The 15,963-nt window shown below is 37.4% G+C and overlaps 1 non-coding gene across 1 annotated transcript; it reads left to right on the forward strand.

Annotated features, from left to right (window-relative positions):
• The first annotated feature begins 14,014 nt into the window (after positions 1–14,014).
• Positions 14,015–14,121, forward strand: LOC145633470 (small nucleolar RNA R71). The gene has a single exon (XR_014112794.1). It is a non-coding gene; the product is annotated as a small nucleolar RNA R71 (small nucleolar RNA).
• The last annotated feature ends 1,842 nt before the right edge of the window (positions 14,122–15,963 follow it).

The following is a 15,963-nucleotide window of genomic DNA, read 5'->3' on the forward strand; positions in this document are numbered from 1 at the left end:
GATGAAAGAATGGGCGCGACTCCATTCTCACAAAGTTAGTCTAGGATCCCATCTAACTTTCATTATAAAATAAAAATGTAAAAACCAAAAGAAAAGAGGACATGTTGATCAAACAAGCATCAGAAAGCCACGGGCTACCACCGTGTACCCCAACCCATAATTGTCAATACTCCAGAAGTGCACGCTTTCCAGAGTTTTATTGCTCATCCATGTTTCACTTTATGTGATTACAATTTTAGTTAATAGCCGACTCATTCAAGAAGACCATACATAACAATCATACATCAATTCACTTTTAATCTTATTTAGGACAATGGTGATCACATCACAAGTTGACCTTTAATTCCATTAAACATCCAAATTATTCAAAATTGTTGAACATAGTCAACCCACCTAGCCATTTCAACTTAATCCACCTTTACTCAATATACTAATAAGTCATGATCGAGTAATAAATAAAATAAATAACAACCTTGTGGAATAATTAATAAATTCATTCCACTTAAACTATTCAATTCCAATCATTTAATAATCCAAATGTGGTTAACAAACCAATCCAATAAAAATATGCTTGTATCAACATTCCATACAAACAATTAATCCAATATAATTCAACATGTTTGCATCTATAATCCCATACAAACATTATTAATTCACCAAAACATGTCTCATAAACATACGCACATGAATTAATTAAATGTATAACCAAACAATTTTCATCCAAGAGTTCTCTAATCATGAAACTAAGTTCTTTTCTTTGGTACCTAAACATGATACTACTTACAACGAAGTAGACATGTACGTACCTCGTATAAACAATTCTTTGTGCCACTTTTAATCACTTAAAAGTCTCCTAGAGAATAATCACCTTCTAAAAAACAATCAATAATCACAAATTAACACTTAAACAAATTTCCAGCAATATAAATTTGATTGAAAGTTCTTAAAACTTCATTAAAAACATGTTTTTATGCTTAATTAATCAATAGAAATCTAATAGGAACAAAAGCCCCAATTTAATTAGTCATAAGAACCCTAAAATCCCAATTTAAATAAATTGAAACCCTAGATTTTAAAATTATAAAATCTGAATATTATAACAACAATTATAATCTGAAATTATTAGTTTAAAACATCAAAAACATGATTTTGATACTAAAAATATAAACTTTATACTATAAATTAAAACCCAAAACTAATTAATCAAACATTAAGCATAAATGAAATAAAACAAAGGAGAGAGAGAGGGGCGGCAGCCACGGTGGGTCGCTTGGTGGGTCGCTGGCGGTGGTGGGCGGTGACCGGCGACCGGCGGTGGTGGCAGTAGGTGGCAGTCGGTGGGGGGCGGCAAGGTGAGTGAAAACTCACGTAAGAAAGAAAGGAAAAGAAAAAAAAAGAAAAAGAAAAGAAAGAAAAAGGAAAAAGAAAAATAAAAGAAAGGAAAGAAAAAAAATAAAAGGGAAAAGAAAATACTAACCTTTTTGTGTGGGTAAAAATTTGGGGATGTATGGGGTATTTATAGGAGAGAGAGTGGTGCAGGGTAAGTAGTAAAATTGGGCCTCAAAAATTAATGGGCCAATTAAGTAAGTAAAGTGAGTTAGGTTTGTTTGTTGGACATAAATTATAGAATGAAGGTATATATAAAAATTTGTACCAGAATAATTTTAATTTCGACCCAAATTAAAAATTGAAACTTTTGAAATTAAATCCCGGAAAAATACAAATAAATATTATAAATAATATATAATTTCATTTATAATATATTTAAAAATATGGGGGATTACAATTGGCTTTTTTCTTAAAATAAGTTTTCAAAGACAGAGAGAAGAAAAAAGAAATTAAAACTATCCACAACACTAAACTTTCCACACTTTCACTTCATTCGATTATGATTCGACGTGAAAGGTACTCATCACTGGGTTTGGTTTTGGGGAAACACAAATGGGTTTCTACACAAACCTCATTATCATATACCAAGAATCAAAACAATATTTTCCAAGTATGGGACACTTGGAAGCATGATTTACAATTCATTGGAACGTATTTTTGAATTTTTTTTTTATTTTTCAAAATTTTTTTGTATTTTTTTTCATAATGGAAAGCAATAAAAACTACACTAGAAAGCAATAAAATCTATACTAGAAAGCAATAAATAGAGAAAAGAGAGAAAGAGTTACCATATGTACAAGAAATCTCCCCCAAGCAAAATCAAGCAATGCCCTCATTGACTTGGGAGTGTAGCTAGGAGAAGCTACTCCTCATCATCATCCATCCTCTCGTAGCCTCCTCTATAACTCGAGCCGGCACCACCTTGGCTCGTTCCAGCACCACCGTAGCCCGAACCACCTGCAAAGTAGTTAGGGTCTACACTCCTCCCCCCCCCCCCTATACCCCCAAAAGGAGCATCACCCCCATATCCATGGACTGAAGAGTAGTCCACATAAGTACCAAAAGCTCCGGGGGTAGAATACCCTCCTTGGGGGTATTGGAACCAATCGGAGGCTAATGCCTCGGGGGGGGGGGGGGATAGCCCCTCGGCGTGCATAGTCATCGTACATAGGGTATAAACCCCTCGTGAGGTTCCTCTCTACATGACCTACCCGCCTATCCAAAGTGCCTAACCTACAGTCTAGGTTTTGCACCTTGCCCTCCACTCTCCCTTGCCCCCTCTCTATGCGGTCAAGTTGGCTCCAAAAAGCCGAAAAGTCATAAAAGGGGCATGGTGGTCGATGTTATAATCGACGGAGGAGGTGGGCATGCCATAGGTGTAGGGTTGGGGTGGTGGTTGGTAGTGTGGTGAATGGTGTTGGGGGGAATGGTGGGGTTGTGGTAAAAGGTGAGGTTCTAGAACCTCGCCTTGACCGTTTATCTTGAAAGTGTAAGAAGGCTTCCCCTTCTCAAATTTGGTCAAGGCGGGGTTAGCTAGTGTAAATGCTTGGTCTCTCCTACCCGATTCCCGGTGGACTATCCACCAAGTCTCACCGCCCATAGGTTGCACCCAGTTTAGGCCCCCTAAGTAAGCTAGGTCCATGAGGGTTGAACCCTCCACTTTCCTATGCCCGGTTGGGTTCCATCCTAGGTGTTTAACAGCAATATGGGTCACCAACCCCCCAAAGTAGATAGGCGCCCTAGACCTACCCCCCTCGGCCGCATTGGCCGCCCTTTGAAAGTGTTGGGCTATCCTATGTGGTATGTTTAATTTCTCAGCGTTAGGAATCATATAGGAAGCCAACAATTCAAGTTCATCCCTCCTAACGTTTGCCGGTTCATGCCTCCCAAAAATTGTGAGGCCGGCAAACCTTTGCCAAAACTTTGGGACGGGATGTTGAATCCACGTCTCTTTGGCGTGTTGGAGGTTAAGAAAACCCTCCCCGGTGAGTCTCTTATAGACCACGGCAATGTGGTCTTGGGAGGGTTCGATAGGTTTGTCCGATTTAAGCTCAAACAATTTACCAAATTCTTTTAAAGTTAATCGCACATCATTGTTTAGAAATCGAAATTGTACATGAGTGATTAAAGCATTCATTTTAATAACATTGAAACTAGAAATAAATTCTAATGTCAAATAATCATAGGTATCATGATGCATTTGGAAAAAACCACTCATTCCTATACATTTAAACAATTTCTCTACGGGTTTATCAAGACCTATCCTAGACAATGTAGGATGATGAACGAATCGAGTAGAGATTACCTGCCTCTAGATGAGGTTGAGCATCCTAGCTCGTTGTTCCGTTGAGGTGATAACAACCTCCTCCCATCCCGGCATTTGAAGCTCCGAGTCGACCATCGGTTGTTGCTCCCTAGAACTTTCACCCCTTTGTTGTCTAGATCTCTTTGAAGCCATTTGTAGTGAAAAATTTGGGTATTGAAGCTTTCTCTCTCTAAGGGTTTTGAGAAATCTTGAGAGGAAGTGGTAGAAAGTTGGTGGAAAATGTATAGGAAGGTGTGAGGATTAAGAATATGTAAAAAAATTTTAGTTTTGATGGATGAATTTGAGGAGATCTTGAAAAGAAAGTGAGTTTGGAGGTTTGAAAATGGAGGTTTTAGAGAGAGAAAGTGTGAATGAAGAAGAAGAAGTAAGAAAGAAAAAGAAATGAAAGGGGGAGAAAGAAGTTATAATGCCCGGAGGATTTAGGCGCGCCTGATCGGGCAAGCCTCGCCCGATCGGGCGAATATGTGGTAGGCTGAAATGTGAAATGTGCGCCCGATCGGGCGACCTCCGCCCGATCGGGCGCGAACTCGAACTTTGGAATCGCCAAATTGCTCGCCCGATATTTCTTTTTATGTCACTCGATTTCTCCAAATTTTCGCCCAATTGGGCGAAATTTCCCTTGATTTTCTTCCTTCTTTGCGCGACCGATCGGGCGTGCCTTGCCCGATCGGGCAATTTAAAGCTCCGATAAAATCCATATCTCGCGCCCGATTGGGACTCCTTGCCTAATCGAGTGTATTTTTCTCGATTCTGACCTCCAGGTGCACGCCCAATCGGGCGAGCCTCGCCCGATCGGGCCCGTACCCAATCTGAAGCTTCTCTTTTCTTCACCTTTTTCTCTTGAAAACTCCTTACTTTTACGATCTAAAACTTGTACAAAAACACTTATGAAAGGTAAAATTACACTCTCCTAACCTCTCTAAATAAAATAAAATATAATAAAATAATAAAATAAAAGAAAAACTAGTCTAGAAAGCAAGAAATATGGGTTGCCTCCCGCAAAGCCCTGGTTTATCTAGGTCCCGCGCGACCCTCTTACCACATTGAAGCTCAAAATGAATCGGAACCGCTTAGGTGAAGTAATTCAACTGCACCAATCGTAGCCCCCTCATGATATAGCTTGAGTCTTTGGCCATTAACCTTGAACTCGTTACCATGTTCATCGAAAACCTCCACAGAACCGAATTAATTAGCCCTTTTTACAGTAAAAGGACCTCACCACCTTGACCTCAACTTTCCTGGGAATAGTTTAAGTCTAGAGTTGAACAACAACACTTTATCACCCTCTTTGAATTCTCTCGGAAGGATCATCTAGTCGTGTCATCTCTTTGTCTTCTCCTTGTAGACACGAGCACTATCATAGGCCGTCAACCTAAACTCATCGAGCTGGTTAAGTTAAAGTAACCTCTTTTCTCCCGCTAATTTGGCATCCAAATTTAGCTCCTTAATAGCCCAATATGCCTTGTATTCTAATTCGACCGGGAGATGACATGCTTACCGTACACGAGTCTGTATGGAGTAGTGTCTATTGGGGTCTTAAACGCAGTTCTGTACGCCCAAAGGGTGTCATCCAACTTATCACTCCAATCTTTCCTTAACTTTGCCACCACCTTCTCTAGAATGGCCTTGATCTCACGGTTAGAAACTTCAACTTGGCCACTAGTTTGGGGAAGGTAGGCTAAACATGTCCTATGGTAGACACCATACTTTTTGAGGAGGGTGTCTAACTTCCGCTCATGAAAGTGAGATCCTCCGTCACTGATTATAGCTCTAGGCACGCCAAATCTTGGAAAGATGGTCTTATTAAAAAGTCTGTGGACCACCTTGGCATCATTAGTAGGAGTAGCGATGGCCTCAACCCACTTGGATACATAATCGACGGCGACAAGTATATAGCGGTTCCCTTTTGAAGAAGGGAACGGTCCCATGTAATCAACACCCCAAACATCAAAAATTTCAACTTCTAAAATTCCAGTTTGGGGCATCTCATGCCGCCACGAGATGTTGTCAGTCCTCTGGCAAGAGTCACAAGCCTGCACAAAAGTGCTAGCATCCTTAAACATTGTAGGCCAATAAAAACCTTACTCATTAATCTTGGCCACCATTTTAGTGGGGCCATGATGTCCTCCATATGGTGAGGTGTGGCAACTAGTAAGCACACCGTGGACTTCCTGTAATCCCCCGTATTTTTAAATATTTTATAAATAAAAATTTATTTTATTTATAATATTTATTTGTTATTTTTCATAATTTAATTTCAAAAGTTTCAAATTATTAATCTGGGTCGAAATTTATTTGAACAAATTATTTTATGCACCTTTATTCTACAATTTATGTCCAATCACACAAGCCTAACCCATTTGTTTACTTAATCGACCCATTATTTTTATGAGGCCCAATATTATTATTTACCCTACAATTCTCTCCTATAAATACCCCATGAATCCCCAAAAAAATTTCCCACACAAAAAGGTTAGTCTTATTTTATTTCTCCTTAGTTTTATTAATTTGTGTAATTATAATTATTGATTTATGGGTTTTGATTTTATTGTTTGAAATTAATTTAATTAGTATCAAATTTTATTTTGATGATTAAACTTTATAATTTCAGATTTTATAAGTGTCATAATTCTCCGATTTTGTAAATTTTATAACCTAGGGTTTTTAATTAGTGAAAATCATGATTTTAGGGTTTTATGAACAATTGATTTAGGGCTTTTATAGTAATGATGTTTTGAAATTTTGGTGATTATAACTACTGATTATTTTAACTTAATTCCAGATTATTTTAAACACTTAAATTCGTGTTTTAATTTTAAGATTTTCGTTCATTAATATTAATCCCGTTTTAATCCCGATCAGCATATGAACTCATCCGATTTTGACAAAAAAAAAGTAGTGTTTTCCATGTGGAAACAACGTTTTAAGAAAGACTCACTACCTTTGGTAGTGAGCACCACAATCTCGTGGCCACATTCAGCCTTTTAATATGATTTTCGGGCAGTTTTTGATTTTAATGAAGTTTTTTTATACTTAAAATATTATCCTTGAGTTTGATTAATAAAATTATTTATGTTTAAAGTTAATTAAGCATAAATATATGTTTTTATTGAATTTTTAAGTGTTGGAAATAGTTTCTAAGTACTATTTTTGATGTTTTATAAAGAGGGTTTAATCACCCATTAAAAAGGGAGATTATTAGGGGTTTTAAAATAATTTTCAGATTTTTATTAGACTTTAAACTTGCTGTAATTTCATGTATAAGAGTGTATTTTAAGGTTTTTATGAATAAAATTAAAAGAACTATATATAAGCCTTTAATTTTAAACTAAAGGGAAGGTTTTAAAGTGTTGTTTGATTTGGATTTTGAAGGTTTTAAAGTAAGTTAGTATTGCTGTAAATTTGATTGATTGGGTATTGATTGAGATGTTATTATTTGGCTTAGGAGAGGAGTTTATTGAAGGTGATTTCTAGTTAGTAAAGTGGCATACCAATTTGTTTGCTCAAGGTACGTACAAGTTACGAAACCTTTCTTTTAGGTGCATGTTTAAGGACGACGGATCAAGAACTTAGTATCATGTATAGGGATGACTGAGTTAAATTGTTTGGTTATACATTGTGAATTTCGTATGACGTGAACTATTTTATATTGCAAGTATTATTTGTGCTCTAATTATGCAAGATGCGCTTAGAGGCAAAGGTATATGATTGGTGTAATGATTAATTTATTACTTATTCATGATTATGCAAGCAGGATGAGTAAAGGAAGAATTTAAGTCTTCTAAGACGAGGTTAAGGTTTTGGGGTGCCTTATGCACTCAAGGTGTTTATACACCGAGGTAGTAAAGGAATAAATAATAAATGTTGCTTGCCACTAATAAATCAAGAATTGAAATTGAAAAGTTGTTTTACTTGATTGAATTGATATTGGATTGATTGTATTGTTATGCATATGAGTCATCACCAAGTCTAAACCTGTAAATCACGTAAAGTGCAAGATGGATGAGCAATAAAACTCTGGATTGGTGCACTTCTGGAGTAATGACAATCAGGGGTTGGGGTACATGGGGTATTAGCCGTGTACTTTTCTCGAGGCCGTCTGATCTACGAGTCTCTTATTTCAAATATTTTTCAAAACTAGGAGTTAGGTGAGATCTCATACTAACTACGGTCACGGAGTCGCGCCCGTGGTCGTTGGATGTTTATTGATGTTTCCGAAAGGAGGCATGGGGTTTTTCTTTTATTGATGTTCCAAATGGAGCATGGGTTGGACAACCTTGTCTATTGCGTAATCTTATGAATAAAAATAATGATTTACCTATTATTAATTAATGGAGTCTTAGTAATATAAATAGTTGAGTCGTGTGTTGAGTCTATAATTTAATGGTGCATGATGATTGATTATTAGTAGCATGTTATGGATTTCTTAATTTATTTTGCAGCTTGTATGTACTCAGCTTTGCTGATTGCGTGCTTTTGTGTGTGTCTTTCTTTGGTCATGGCCTTCGCCTTTCAATGACCCTGTGACGATCCAATTTTTACACTTGTAATATTGGGGAGCAGAATTACCACAGGTTCTTACACATGCAGCATTCATCAGGGTTGTGGGATCTTGAGTAGAGAGTTGGTTGTTTGCATTTTATTTCTTTTGCAAGTTTGAATTTATTTTAATTCGATTTTATTCGACACTATTTCTTTTGGGTTTGAAATTATTTGAACACTGAATTTAATCACTTACTACTTTTATTGGGTTTTGAATAAGGGTCTTAATGGTTCCAAGTTGTATGACTTAATTTGGTTTCATTCGTTGGTTTTGAAACTTATTTATAACTGATTTAGTTTTTCCGCTGCTATTTTCTGATAAAGCCTTAACGTTTGAACACGTGGAGGTAGCACGCCAGTAATCCTCACAGGTTTAAAGAGAGAATTATTGGGGTGTTACACTTCCCATTCGGGAACACGCCTGCGAAATAATCCATCTGCACACTCACGAAACAAGAAAGAATCATCCCAAAAATAATGTTTAATATCATAAAGGAATTTCTTTTTTTGTTGGAAGGACAAGTCAGGAGGTAGATTACCACCCACTAAATAGTTAGCAAAGTCGGCATACCATGGGTGTTGCTCTACAACTGCATATAGATTGTCATCAGGGAATGAATCATCTATAGGAAGAGAATCCTTACCCTCATCATACCTGATACGTGACAAGTGGTCTGCCACTACGTTCTCTGCTCCCTTTTTATCTTTTATTTCGATATTAAAATCTTTGAGCAAAAGAACCCAACGGAGTAGCCTTGGCTTTGATTCCGCCTAAGCTATCAAGTACTTCAACGCTGCATGGTCAGTAAAAACAATGACTTTATAACCAACAAGATATGATCTAAACTTTTCTAAAGCATATATAACAGCAAGAAACTCCTTCTCCGTAGTGGCGTAATTGACTTGGGCTTCATCCAAAGTTTTGCTTGCATAATAAATAGCATGCAAAACCTTGTCCTTTCTTTGTCTAAGCACGACTCCTAGTGCAAAGTCACTTGCATCACACATGATCTTGAAAGGGAGATTCCAATCGGGAGCACATATGATGGGTGCCGATATCAAATCCTGCTTAATCCTGTTAAAAGACTCAAGACACTCGTCATTAAAAATAAAAGGGGCATCCTTGAGCAAAAGGTGAGTTAGTGGTTCAGCAATTTTAGAAAAATCTTTGATAAAGCGACGATAAAACCCCGCATGACCCAAGAAACTTCTAACTCCCTTAACATTAACTGGGGGAGGTAATTGCTCAGTCACTGAAATCTTAGCTTTGTCTACTTGTATGCCCTTGTTAGATACAATGTCACTTAGAACTACTCCTTTTGTCACTATAAGTGACATTTCTCCCAGTTTAGAACTAAGTTGCATTCTTCACATCATTTTAAAATTTTAGCGAGATTTATAAGACATGAATCAAATGAAGAACCATACATGTGAAAATCATCCATAAAGACTTCCATTATAAAATCTATGAAATCAGAAAAGATGCTCATCATACAACGTTGAAAGGTAGCGGGAGCATTACATAAACCAAAAGGCATTCTACGATATGCAAAAGTGCCATAAGGGCATGTAAATGTTGTCTTTTCCTGATCTTCAGGGTGAATCGGAATTTGAAAAAATCCCGAATACCCATCAAAATAGCAAAAGAACTTATGATTAGCTAACCTTTCAAGCATTTGATCTATAAAGGGGAGGGAAAAGTGGTCCTTTTTAGTGGCGATATTTAGTCTACGATAATCAATACATATACGCCACCCTGTTACAGTTCTAGTGGGAATTAATTCATTTTTTTCCATTAGTGATCACCGTCATCCCACCTTTTTTTGGCACTGCCTACACAGGACTTACCCACTTGGAGTCAGAATTAGGATAGATAATACCTGCATCAAGTAATTTCATAACCTCTTTCTTGACTAGTTCCTGCATGTTAGGATTCAATCTTCTTTGGGGTTGAATGCAGGGCTTATAGTTATCCTCTAAATGTATCCTGTGCATACAAAAATCAGGGCTAATACCCTTAAGAGCATCAATACGGTACCCAATTTCTTTCTTATGGGTTTGAAGAACTCCTAGAAGTTGGGAAGTTTGTAGGTCATTAAGTGCAGTACTGATGATCACGGGGTATAGTTCCTGTTCATCCAGAAAAATATATTTTAAATGAGAAGGGAGAGGTTTTAGTTCAGGTTTCTTGAGCTCTGCATGTTTCGATTCCTGAACTAAATTTACTACCTTCATTGTCTCCTTGGGGTCTAACTCTTTTAAGGAAAGAGCACTTTCAATATCCTGTACTTCATTACCCCATACGCTTCCATTATCTGTAGATAAATTCCCACAAAGAATTTCCTCCAGGGGATCCCTTGCAAGAACCTGTGGCAAGCTATCATCACAAATATTGTCCATTATATCAATTACATCAATATAACAACAATTTTCCTCTAGCATAGACCCTTTCAAAACTTTCCCTAAATTAAAAGTAACATTATCATCACCAACAGAAAGGGTTAGTTTGATAACCGGGCTCTACACATCTCCTCCCTTATCCTGAGATTTATCCTGCAAAGAAACATTAGAACGGTTAGTATCTGTTTGTAGCCCTGTAGGGTTAGTAGGATTAGCGTTTGGTATAGAGGAATCTGGATCGGGAACTGGTCCATCTTCATTTGGCATAGGAGGTCCATCATAATGTGAACCACTCCTTAGAGTGATTGCTTTGGCATGATCTGTAGGATGGATAGGTTGTGATGGTAGAACTCCCTGCTGACGGGATTGTAGGGTAGATGAAAGTTGTGCAATTTGATTATCCATGATTTTATTGTGGGCTAAAATAGAATCAATTTGCACATCTGACAAGGGAAATAAACGCGTCGTCAATTGTCTATCCCTAGATCAAATACAATTTATACAACCTAAACAAACCTAATACGAGTATAAGGCAAGCACAGGGGTCGAACCACAGAGAACGGTAAACACCACCAAATGTTATCGACAATTAAGCTAGTCCGGAATAGGGGATAAATAAACTAAAGTCTAAAAATACTAAAACAAGAAATAAAAAATTAAGGCACCAAGGGAAATGGGTAGGTGAAGTTGACGCTTGACCATACAATAACAAAGTAGCATATCAATGGTAAACTAAACATACATGAAAATCGAAGTAAAGGGTCCAATCTAGCCGTCTTCCGGGGTCAATTGGTTTCTCCTAACATAGCCTCTATGTTTCCACATTAGAACCATATACTAGGAGGTACTATTAAATAACAATCGATAGTAATGAATCTCAACTAAGTCAACTTCCGTTACTTGTTAGTAAAGACTCATCTTTGATCAACTAACAATGTGCACTTGCAAGAAAGACCAAAGAATATCAAGCATGCAAAGACTTTAATCACCATTAACATAACCCCAACATTAAAAGCATGAACAATTAGCAACTACACCATCCCCACACCCTTGGCTAGATGACTACTCACAAATCATGTTGAAAACAATATCAATCATCAAATCAATAAGCATCAACATGATTAATAAGCAAAGAAGAAAAATAAAAGAAAATAAACAAAATCAAGAACAAAGGTAAAGAAAGAGAGTAAGAAATTGCTCATTAATTGAAGATGAAGGTCTACAAAGGATTGAACAAGCTCCTTCTTCAAAATCCAAGTTCATTAATGAAGAAAACCTCACTTTCTCTCTCTACCAATGAAGACTAACCCTAACCTAACGTGTGTGAATATGCTTGGCACTCATAGGAAGTGGGAATTGACATTACGATTAGGGACAAATAAAGTAGGGAGCCGCCAACAAGTTTTTTAAGGAACTTGTAAACCGTTCACGGATCATAAAAGGCAACCACGAATAAGGGACAACGAAGGCAACAACGATTGACCCGTGAAGGTTACACCCCATTCATAATCCATGAGATTACTAACTCCATATGGTTCGGAACCACGAAAGGAGGATCGGGGATGATGGTACGAAGTGAGTCATGGAGTCACATTCGCCCGTATTGGCCTCTACTCGATTCTTATAGTGAAAAGCATTCCCGTGATCTCAAAGGCATACAAACAATAATTCAATTCGCTCCAAACTATTATTTAACTAAATTGGTTTAAAATTAATGCACACATAATTCTAAAAATTTGGTGATCACTTCAATTAATAATAAGATTAAAAGGATCCTAAACCGGTTGTCCAAACTATCTTATTAGGCGTGATTTTCAATTACATATTCCCTTTAACATGCAATATAGTGATCCTAAAATGATCCTTACTTTGAATCTGTTTGTTTGCAACTACAAAATAATAAAAAGAGCATGATCCTTACTTTGAATCTGTTTGTTTGCAACTACAAAATAATAAACGAGTTAGTAACTTCAAGGAAATAATAAAACAATAATTAAATTAAATTAAATTAAATAAGGATTATTTTGGGGGCAAACCCTCAAACGATTCTACCTTTCACGCCTTGGTTTAAGGACAGAACCTCGAGTAAAATATGGACTCCTTTGAGTGCTTGAAGAAGGAATTTTGAAGTGAAAAGGGTAGGCTAGTGTTTAGGTTAAGATCATAGAAGAGAGAAAATAAGAATAATAAAATTCTGGTTGCCGTACATCAGAAATGAGGGGGTATTTATAGGGAAATGTGCTGAGGGAGCACACGGAACCCTAAAATGACAAAAACCCTAAAAAAGTATCCCGTGACACGGTCAGACTGTACCGTGACACGGTTAGACTGTACCGTCAGACGGTACACATTCCCGTGACATGGTCAGTTTTGGAGTGACGCGGGAAATTTTCAGAAAACGGAACAGAAAACGCGTTAAGGGTTTACGCGGAAAGGACACGGAACATCCCGTGTCACGGCAGACCTCCCGTGTCACGGGAAGTCCCACCGTCAGACGGGAAGGGTTCCCGTGACACGGTCAGGCTGTACCGTGACACGGTCAGGCTGTACCGTGACACGGTCAATTCCAGTCCATTTTTCCGTCTAAATTCATTTTTAACCCTAATTTCTTTCGGCTTTTTAAGTGCCGATTGATAATTTCGGGCTTTTTTCTGACTTTTATTATTTGGGCTAAAATAAGAAAATAATAAAATAAAAATAAATAAAATGTTTGGGCCAAAAATAAATAATAAAATAATAAAATAAAAAGGTTTGGGCTTAAAATTAATTAATAAGCTTGGGCTAAAATCAAAACTATGCTTTTACCAAACATCAAGACTAATCCATGGGTCATTCAAAAATATGAATTTAGTAAAATACGATTTTTTAAGCACTCTCGGGATTAAATATTAAACCCGACCAATAGTGGCGGTGAAAGGTTATTTATCATCGGGTTTGGTTTTGGGGAGACATTTTTAGATGTCTACAGTTTGGAAGGCATTAAATTGTTCCATGGAACTCCTACAATCTTGCTCCCAATGCCCTACAATTCCACAATTTTCACAAAAAGCTTCATTGTTAGCAACAGCAGAAACATTAGCTACAAAGTTAGGAGTAGTAGTAAGATTATCTAATTTTTGACAAATAGACGTTAATTGAGCTTGCAAAAAGGATACGAAATCGACATTATCTTTTCCTTTATTTGCAAACCCTCTCGGATTCCCGTATTGGGAATTGTGTATTGCCATATCTTCGATAACCTGTCCTGCTTTGTCCACATTTAAATTCATGAATCTCCCACTAGCTGCAGAATCTAGAACTGATCTAGATGAATTTCCAAGTCCATTGTAGAAAGCTTGGATCAATTGCCATTGTGCTAGATTGTGGTGGGGGCATTCTCTCTGTAGATCCTTGAACCTCTCCCAAGCCTCGTATAAAATTTCGTCGGCCTCTTGAGCGAAGTTCTGAATATCACTCCTTAGTACAAATGTTCTCTCTGCAGGGTAATATTTATTATAGAAATTCAAAGCAAGAGTTTCCCAGTCAGTAATACCAAGTGCAGTTCTATTCAAACCATTAAACCATAATTTAGCTTTGCCACATAATGAAAAGGGAAAAAGAATCTCCCTGGTTTGGTCCTGCGTGACCCCGACTTGTCTAATGGTGTTACAATACTGGCAGAAATCTGCAATGTGAAGATTGGGATCTTCACCCTTAGCTCCACTGAATTGCTTCCTCTCTATCATAGTGATAAATTGGGCTTGATCTCAAATTGAACTCCATCTAGAGCCGGAGTGGGAGTAAGGTGCGGGAAATCTGTGAGCTACGGCTGCGAGTAGTCACTGAGCTTCTTTTGGGTCGTCTTCTCTGATTTTGAATCTAAAGGAATTTCTGCATCGCTAGAATCAGAGGGAGGGTCTCTTCGATTGTTGTCTTCCTCAAAACCCGCCAAAATTTGTCTATAAAGGTTCCTTTGCCTATGAAACGAGCGCTCGATCTTAGGATCGAATGGAATGTAACCTGATCTGGAACACCTGGGCATAAACAAGGAACTAAAAGACAATATGAGAATTGCCTCAAAGAACTAACGTTCTATAAGACAAGAGGAGATAATCTAGACTACAAAAAGTAATCAGAAAATAAAAATAAAACTGTTTCCCCGGCAGCGGCGCCAAAATTTGACAGGCTCAGATCGTATTCACCTAATCAAAAATAAAACTTAAATCCACTAACTATGTAGATAAGGAAGAAGGGTCGAACCACAGGGAAACAAGTCAATTTACTCCTAATTAATTAAATGCAATCTAAATTATCAAGTAACAAATTGTTGTAAAAAGGTAATTAAATACTAAAAGGTAAGAGTAGGAAGGGAGTAAAAAGGGTATAATTAAATGAAGGAAAAACCTAGGGCATAGGTTCACTAATAAACAATATTCCAGGGCAAATCATAATAAGCAATCATCAAGCATCAATTAGTCAGATTATAAAGGGCTTTCGCTACGTATTATAATCACAGAGTTAATTTACCGGTATTAAATCTCATCTCTCGAATCTTGACTTAACCATTTATAAACTAATTCGCCTATTGAAACTAAGCTTAAACATCAATTCTCATCTGTCGAATCTCGAATTAATATTGCTAAACTCATACAATTAAATCTGGCCAAACCTAATTGCATAGCATTAAATCAATCAATAGGAAATTAATCAAGCATTGATAATCAACAATCACAAATTACCCCTTCATATTATTTATTAGATCCCCATAAACCCTAGAAATAAAACTACTCAAGCACAATTAAATCTAAACTAATCAAAACAATAAAGCAAGACATGATGAAAGAATTAAAGAAAATAACTAAAATTAAAAGAGAAGAAATTGTTACCCAAAAGAAATCTGGATTAAGGAATGGAGTTAAGAACAAAGTTGAGAGAATTTAAGAGAGAGAAAATATTCTAAGTAGAGAGAGAAAATCTAAAAAAGAAGGTAATCAAAATTACGTACAAATATCGTACTTAAACATCCCTAAAACAAATCCTAATTGAAAACTAACAATCTCGACAATCAGGTCTTCAAAAAACACGCGCCTGATCGGGCGAAGGGCCGCCCGATCGGGCCCGCCTTTTTTCCTTCGCCCTTCCTGATGCGCCGCGCCCGATCGAACTTACGCTCACCCGATCGGGCGCGCCTTCTTGGTGCTGCTTATTTGTGCGCGCCCGCCTGATCGGGCGCAAGCTTGCCCGATCGGGTCCGGCTTCTTCTTCGAGGCTTGGACTTGACATGGCTTGATTCTTCGGCCCAATCCGGATTTCCTCTTTGGGTCTTG

This window comes from Chenopodium album, chromosome 5 (genome assembly GCF_948465745.1).
Source record: "Chenopodium album chromosome 5, dcCheAlbu1.1, whole genome shotgun sequence".
Taxonomy (NCBI): domain Eukaryota; kingdom Viridiplantae; phylum Streptophyta; class Magnoliopsida; order Caryophyllales; family Amaranthaceae; genus Chenopodium; species Chenopodium album.